This window comes from Corythoichthys intestinalis, chromosome 10 (genome assembly GCF_030265065.1).
Source record: "Corythoichthys intestinalis isolate RoL2023-P3 chromosome 10, ASM3026506v1, whole genome shotgun sequence".
Taxonomy (NCBI): domain Eukaryota; kingdom Metazoa; phylum Chordata; class Actinopteri; order Syngnathiformes; family Syngnathidae; genus Corythoichthys; species Corythoichthys intestinalis.
Window position 1 is genome coordinate 35,159,758 of NC_080404.1, and position 7,924 is coordinate 35,167,681.

General features: G+C 38.6%; 1 long non-coding RNA gene across 1 annotated transcript; it reads left to right on the forward strand.

Moving 5' to 3' along the window:
* The first annotated feature begins 1,729 nt into the window (after positions 1-1,729).
* LOC130922637 (uncharacterized) lies at positions 1,730-5,153 on the forward strand. Its single transcript, XR_009064554.1, has 3 exons — positions 1,730-1,948; positions 2,609-2,741; positions 4,240-5,153. It is a non-coding gene; the product is annotated as an uncharacterized LOC130922637 (long non-coding RNA).
* Positions 5,154-7,924: the final 2,771 nt, after the last annotated feature.

Sequence of the window (7,924 nt, forward strand, 5' to 3'; positions counted from 1 at the left end):
ACAGTATACTGTATGTTTATGGTTACACAGTGGTACCTCGACATAGATCGCTTCGACACACGATCTTTTCGACATCCGACGTAAAATTTAACTCGCCGTTTGTTTCTTCATCTGGCGAAATGATCAAAATACCACTACCGGTATTTATGACATCGTCACAATTTCATTGTTTTCCCGCAAGACGGACGCACATTCCTTTGAGAGAAACCAACATGGCTTCCAAGAATATTAAATCAAGTGGTGAGAAAGGAAAAAAGGAGATGGAATGATGGACTAATATGAGTGTGGGATGCATGAACTCCTGTGAACTCCTTGACAATACTGCTCCAACCTCACCAGTCTTTTTAAGTTAATTTGACAATTATCGTTATGGTACCATCGCCAAGGAGATCTCCAGCTTTGTCAGGTTTTTAATCATTTATTTTAGAACTTGTGCAACACAACACGCCAACTGCCAGCAACGATAGGACGTTAAAAGAGAAAGTAATATCTCAACTGCACTCTCTCTCTCTCTCTCTCACTCTGCCGTAAGCCCTGCACATTCAGGTACACCATGCAAAATACATCCGCCACATTAGAACGTGATTTGTTACATTATTACAGGTATTATTATTATTATTATTACTATTATTATATTATGATTCAGATTTTTATTTATAATGTATTTGTTTACTCTTTATAATTGCTATTTGCGACAGTAACAGCAGTGTTTATGAAGGATTTAGTGTAGGTTTTCGGGCTGTGGAACAAATGAATGGAATTATAATGTATTATGGGAAAATCATCTCGACATACGACCATTTCAACTTACGAACAAGATCCTGGAACGAATTAACTTCATATGTAGCCGTACCACTGTATATCCATGCATCAATGAATCATCATTCTTCACGTTAGTCTTCCTATCTAGTTCCCACCAACCTGGTATTCCAAATATCCTCTATTTGACCAGGAATCCATCAATTTCCCCATTGATGTGTGAATAAACTAATCCACTATTCGAGCCAACAGGCCATTTGTCAAATTGTCTTTCTGCAACAAATCTTTCCATCACCCTATAAAAACACCCATCCATATTCACATTTAGTTGGATTTGTAAAAGTGATGTAGTTAACTCTACGTATGCATCCAATATTCAATAATCAAGTTTCCATTCAAACTGCCAACCAAATCATACAACAATCTACTATCCATTAATCTAGCAAATATACACACAAATCACCCATCCATCCATCCATCCATCCATCCATCCATCCATCCATCCATCCATCCATCCATCCATCCATCCATCCATCCATCCATCCATCCATCCATCCATCCATCCATCCATCCATCCATCCATCCATCCATCCATCCATCCATCCATCCATCACACAATCATTCCATCAATCTAGCTAGTCATCTGCCATCAACCTACCCAAACATTCAGTCCATCAATCATTAATCAACCTAATGGTCACTAATCCAGAAATCTTTCTGACAAACACACATGAATCTCCACAGCCATTCATCATTTATCCAACAGTCGCAATTAGAGGAGTTCCAAAAAAAGCAATTATTCCATGCATCGCGATTTGATACGTGACGATTCGATTACAATTCATAAAGGTTCAAAAACGATGATTTTCCCACATAACTTTATGACAGCCGCTCGTAGCGGAATGAAATTCAAGACACGTCTGCCGCCCGGACACCTTTAACGAACGCACGCACAGCGTTAAAATGGATGTGCCTGTAACTGAGTGAGATATTTACCCATTTTCAAAAGACTGGAAAATAAATGTGTGTATGGGACAGCAGGCACTCCGACCGCACAGTTATTTTTTTAGAGCGAGAGGGGAAGAGAGATAGTTCATTGCTCATTGTCTTTCAGATGTCCAACTGTACTTTCATGTCAATTGAAAAATGTCCTGAGTGTGTTGCTAAGACCCGTGTGCGTCTATAAGAGGTGAGTACATGAACCCTCTTAATCTTTATTGTTGTTGTTTTTGAGGTGTTAATAGTTAGCGCCAAGCGCTAAGCTAATTAGCTAATTCGCTAACGTGTATTTTATATGCAGAACGTGTAAAACCATGATTAAGTACAGCGGTAACACGACAAACGTGAAATAGTACAGAAATCTGTGAAAACAAAGCATATTGGTTAAAAGGAGTCTTATTTCTAAAGACACTTTGTTTCCAGAAAATGTGGAATTCATTCCATCTGTGTAAATTTTATTGTATTGTTGAGAGAAATAAGTACTCCCTTCAAAATGGTTAAGGTTTTTGCACTTTCTTGTAAAAAAAATAAATAAATAAAAAAGCCACTTAAAGTGCATGTGACACGAAAAAGCATGTTTATTTCATAATACACGTGGTATTTTATGCTCGTGAATGATATGGACCGCTTGGATGTGTGTGGAAGCAATCGCTATATTTATTTAATTTTTTTTAATCTCGCGCCATGAAAATGAGTGACTTCCGGCTTCGGTCTTGCATTGAGGAGGAGGGCGCTGTGACGTGTACGGGAAAAAGACTCTTCACTATACAGCCTACTGTTGCGTATGAGGACTAAGGATTCAGCTGATTTTTCGGATTAATACGTTTATTTTTCGCATCACCCGAGACAGACGGCTGCAGAAAAATCTTGCTGTATGAGGCAGAGGCGTGTGCGCCTTTTTGGAGTTTCAAAAGGTTCCCATTCACCATGGATATTGGCCAAAACAAGCCCTACTACTTTGGGACCATTGGATTTACGAGGAAGTGAGTAAACATCTTGTTTTGTATTATGTCAAATACAAATACAGCGATTACAAAGTAAACACTACAAACTTTCTTTAAATAAAGGACTATTTATGTTTGATCATTGATAGGCATGTAAAAAGCTCACATTAGCTGCACGTTAGCTGCACAACAACTGCAGCCGCCCTCCTCCGGGGAACGAGCTGTAAATTGCTCTCCGCTGGGCGGTTTGCCGATCCGCAAAGACAATCGACAACCCAGTCGTCATGTCAAATAATCCGGGCTAGTTATGTGTGATTTTCCGCTTCGAAGACTTTGAAACATCACTCGGTTCGGGTTAGCATGTCGGCTAGCTGTCACGCCTCTTGGTTTGTTTACATTCTCCAAAGCCGGGGAAGGGAAATGACACATGTCCGGTTTGGGTGTCATAAAATATCGTTCGGTGGTGCAACAGTTTTGACCATTATGGAGTAATTTTGACATGTCGTCCTGAATAAGTGCATTTTTATTACTTCAGATTCCATTTAGCACAAGACTGTTATTTGTCATGACCATGCCATTTATTTAGCAGTTGGGGAAAATAATTGGATAAAAAGAATATCCTGTAAAAATATTGAAGTAAAGAAACAGAAACAATGATATTTTGCAGATCTCTTCGTTGCGTTTTCTTCATTGTGAATAGTTCCCCCTCGACGGGCTGACTGGTCCTTCTCAAGCCATTTATTTAGCTATTGGGGAAAAATACTTGGATAAAAGAATATCCTGTAAAAATATTGGAGTAGAGAAACTGAAACAATGACATTTTGCGGCTCTCTTCGTTGTGGTTTCCTCGTTCTGAATAATTCCCCCTCAATGGGCTGTGTAGTAAAACCGATGAGTCCAGTCTCCCGCTGATGTCATCCACCTGTTGGGGACGCTTGAGCCCTATAATGGTAGGTGTGGCTAACCGGCAGATTAAAAGACTAATTTCTCGTCATCTGCGCTTTGCTAAATTGTTGTATATAGTCGAATCGTCTCAAAATATGATTCTAATTCACATAATAACGCTATTTAAGACTTTTTTTCTCCTGTCGTATGCTCTTTAAGGGCAGCTTTTTGTTGTATGGGCATGTTTTCATCGTTCCTGTTGAATCATCCCGATATTTTAAATAAATATTGGACAAAAATGTGTTTGTCTACTTAATTAATTGTAATGTGTGATGCATCGATAATCGTGATAACCGTGATCATCGTTCAAGAATCGAATCGTAGCCTCCTGAATCGTAATTGAATCGAATCCTGGGGTGCCTAAGATGGCACACCCCTAGTCGCAATGCACCCATCAATGTACTATATTAATCTACCATCAATTTTCCCTTCATTGTACATGTATGGATTCCTCTACCAGCTTATCCATCCATCATTCTACCCATTTCACAATGTACTTTATCTACTACTTATCAACATTAAAACGAGGAATATCATAACTCACATAATTCCCATTCTTTGTTGCATGTGGTGTGAACATTCTAACTGGAAGCAATACAAACTTTTCTGGAACATTTGAGTCAGGAATTCCAAAATGAAGCAAGCGAGAAATGGAAGCCTTCCCGACACACGGCCAAGACTTGTCACCGTGTTTACTCAACGCAGGAAAGCAAAACAGGCTGAAAGGCGACACCGCCGCTCTTATTTGGAGACCAGATTTGGTCCTCATGTTCTCAATCAAGTTGTCTTATTGCCAAGCGCGCTCATAAAAAGCCAGCTAACTTCATTACACAGAGCTCAATAAGAAACACATGACTGCCACGACGCAGCAATATTAGCACCGCGTGTGTGCGTGTAAGGCTCGGGGGTGAAGGGAGTTCACTGGAAAATCTAAACCATTCAAAACATTACCGCCTTATTATGTCTGGCTACTCTATACTGCTGAATTAATTCGACGACTTCAAGGTTGGTCGCCATCCAGTGAACGTATACGTGGAGTACTGCAGATTTTTAATACAATTTTACCGGTGATATAATAAAGGGGAAGTATGACATGAATTACAGAATGCAATTTTATGTAAAAGTTCTGAATACTGATGAGCTGACGCTGAAATGAAAGGCTACCAAATACTATATATTGAATACACAATTTATGCAATTTTTACTTGTGTTTGTTATGTTTAATATATCAAATGGAATGTAATAAGTGGAAAATCATCAAAATTGACTGACTGAAACTCATTTTGTAAGTCAGATGTTGTCTTACAATACACATTGACAAGCACACACCCCTACACACAAAAATACAAGACTTGTAACAAAAAAATACCCCCAAAAAATCTTAAAACTATTGTGACCAAATAATATACCGTATTTTCCGCACTATAAGGCGCACCTAAAAGCCTTAAATTTTCTCAAAAGCCGACAGTGCACCTTATAATCCGGTGCGCCTTATGTATGAATCAATATTGAGCCGCAACCGTTTCTTTTTTTTTTTTTTTTGACAGATTTATACAAATTTTCAAACAAAAACGGCCTACAAAATTGCATCATTATAATAAAAAAAAAAAAAAAAACACAAATAACACTCCCCATCATAATATACACAATCTTACTTGCTTGCCATGTTTGTTGCCTGTTGTTTTCTTCACTGACCAATTATAAATCAACATTTTGGGACCAAAAAGACAAAAAAGTCCCCCAAAAATTTGAATAAATAGTTTTATATTTGATAATTCAACATAAACAGCAGGCATAGTCATAGGCGTTTTTGGCCTTTATACATGCTCTGGTCAAATACAGTGCATACATTACCAAACAGTGGAAAAATTATAACCCATCTAACATAAAAAGGGTGACTGTGGAAAAGAAAAAAGTTCCCCTCCACTATGTGATATAAATGCTGCACTACATGTTTTACCTTGCGGTTGTGTTGCTGTTTTGTTGACATTCCCTGTAGCTCAGCACCGTCTAATGGATGCATGAAATAACCCCAGCCTCTACTGTACCGTTTATTCTATGCGCGTTATAATGCGGTGCGCCTTATATATGGAAAAAGTTTTTAAATATGTCATTCATTGAAGGTGCGCCTTATAATCCAGTGCGCCTTATAGTGCGGAAAATACGGTAACTACTCAACTAATTCCCTGCCATTGGTGCTGATGGATGGCCAATCCATTTGACCTGGGATTGTTGGCAAGAATCATTCACTGCACCCGCTTGAAGTTAAAAAAAAATTTGGACGTCTATCACTGTCAATGGCAGAGAAAAATGTAACAATACAACAATTAGAGCTATCCTGAACAGAAAAAAAAGGATTTTTTTGGTGATCTAGTAGTTGGTCTGTCTATAATTGACAGACGAAAAACAAAAAGTCTCACCTCTGATGTATTTCATGTTGCAAAAGTTAAAAAAAGACGACGAAGAAGGATCACACGACAAGGAATGCTAATTGTCGTTGTTGTCTGACTCCAAAGAAGCGATTGAGAAACGAGCGTCGCTTGTCTCTACACACCCACGCGCACGTAACATACACAAACTCACTCACGGCATCATACATCAAGGTTAATGTGTTCCTAACGGAACATCATTTGCTAGGCGTACGGCAGGTTGCGCACTTTAATGTTTTAATAAAGCAGTGGCGAAGAGTCTTTCAATTTAGCCACTGCTGTGACGGAATCATCTGTTTTATGGCTGAAACTTAATCTAGCTCCAAATTGCTTTGTTACAACCTTCAGTGCCTTTACACACACGCATGCACACGCACGCGTACGCACACTCTATACATGTACTTCCCACTAATGCATCACAGCGGTTGTGGAAAGTAAATAAATATGGGCATGCCTTGACTTACGAACGAATGACAAGTTCTTCGAGATCCAACCCATTAGTCGGCGTATATTTTTGTCCTCTGCGAAAAAGTGACTGAAATTACAACAGTTTACAAATCACTAACAGTTGTTATAAAAATTAAAAACTCCCCCTGGTTGATTTTTTTTTTAATTTACCACTTCAAACGTCAACATTATGCAGAAATGCTTCAATTGTTTACATTCTATTTAACATTAGAACTCAAGGGCGTAGGTTTGCATAGGGATGGTTGGGACATAACACTACCAACTTTTCAGGATGCTCAAATTGTCCCCAACGACTTTTAAGCAACCTTATTTGCATTATATAATGAGTTGTATAGTAGGTAATTTAGAATGTCTTCCCATATGTTGTAAGGATAGAATTGACCCTATCATTATTAAGTGAAGTATATTCATTATGTATTAAGTCTGAAGACTTACATCTACCCCTTTTCACTTGCTGAATTTGCCGGTCCATTTTTTCCCCCTCAAAGGCACGTTTGATTGGCTAGAGTCTTCATAATTACCGTAATTTTCGGACTATAAGCCGCTACTTTTTTCCCTCATTCGGAAACCTGCAGCTTATAGTCCACTACGGCTTATTTATTGATTTATTTGGGTTAATAGGTAACACTTTATTCGACAGCAGCGTCATAAAAATGCCATAAGACAGTCATAATTATTACATGATTATGACACTATCATGGGCATTGATGAATGAAGGAAGGAATGTCGTTAAGTATCATCCGAAAAATGTTGTCACCAACACTCCATTTGTGTCCAGCTCGGATCTTTTACATATATTCAAAAGTGAAATAATTTGCCGGATGACACAAAATGACATCTGTCATAAGCATTCACCAATGTTCACGGGAGTTTATGATGGTCTTATGACAGTTTTATGGTGCCACTGTCAAGTAAAGTAATACCAAATACCAATTAATGAAACAACTGGAAGAGTAACTGAAGAAATAACATGAATTTTGATTGTTATTTACATTTGTAGCGCTGCAATGCATGCTAGGAAGCATGTTGGACGACAACAGTGTTGACAGCAGGTGACAGCAAAGGTTGACTGTCTCCCCCAAGGGAGCAGTGCTAGCTATATGAAGCTTCTTGAAGCAATAAAGCTTTGCAGCCAATTGGTTCAAAGCTTCATGGTGGTTCATTTGGTCTTATGACAATCTTATGATGCGGCTGTCAAATAAAGTCTTACCGGTTAATATATTTTGGTGTAAATATCCCATAATAATGTGAGGACAGCTGCGGCTTATTGTCCAGGGTGGCTCATCTATGCACAAATGCCGTTTTCGTGTCAAATTTGGTGGGTGGCGGCTTATAGTCAGGTGCGCCCTATAGTCCAGAAATTATGGTATATTAACGGGT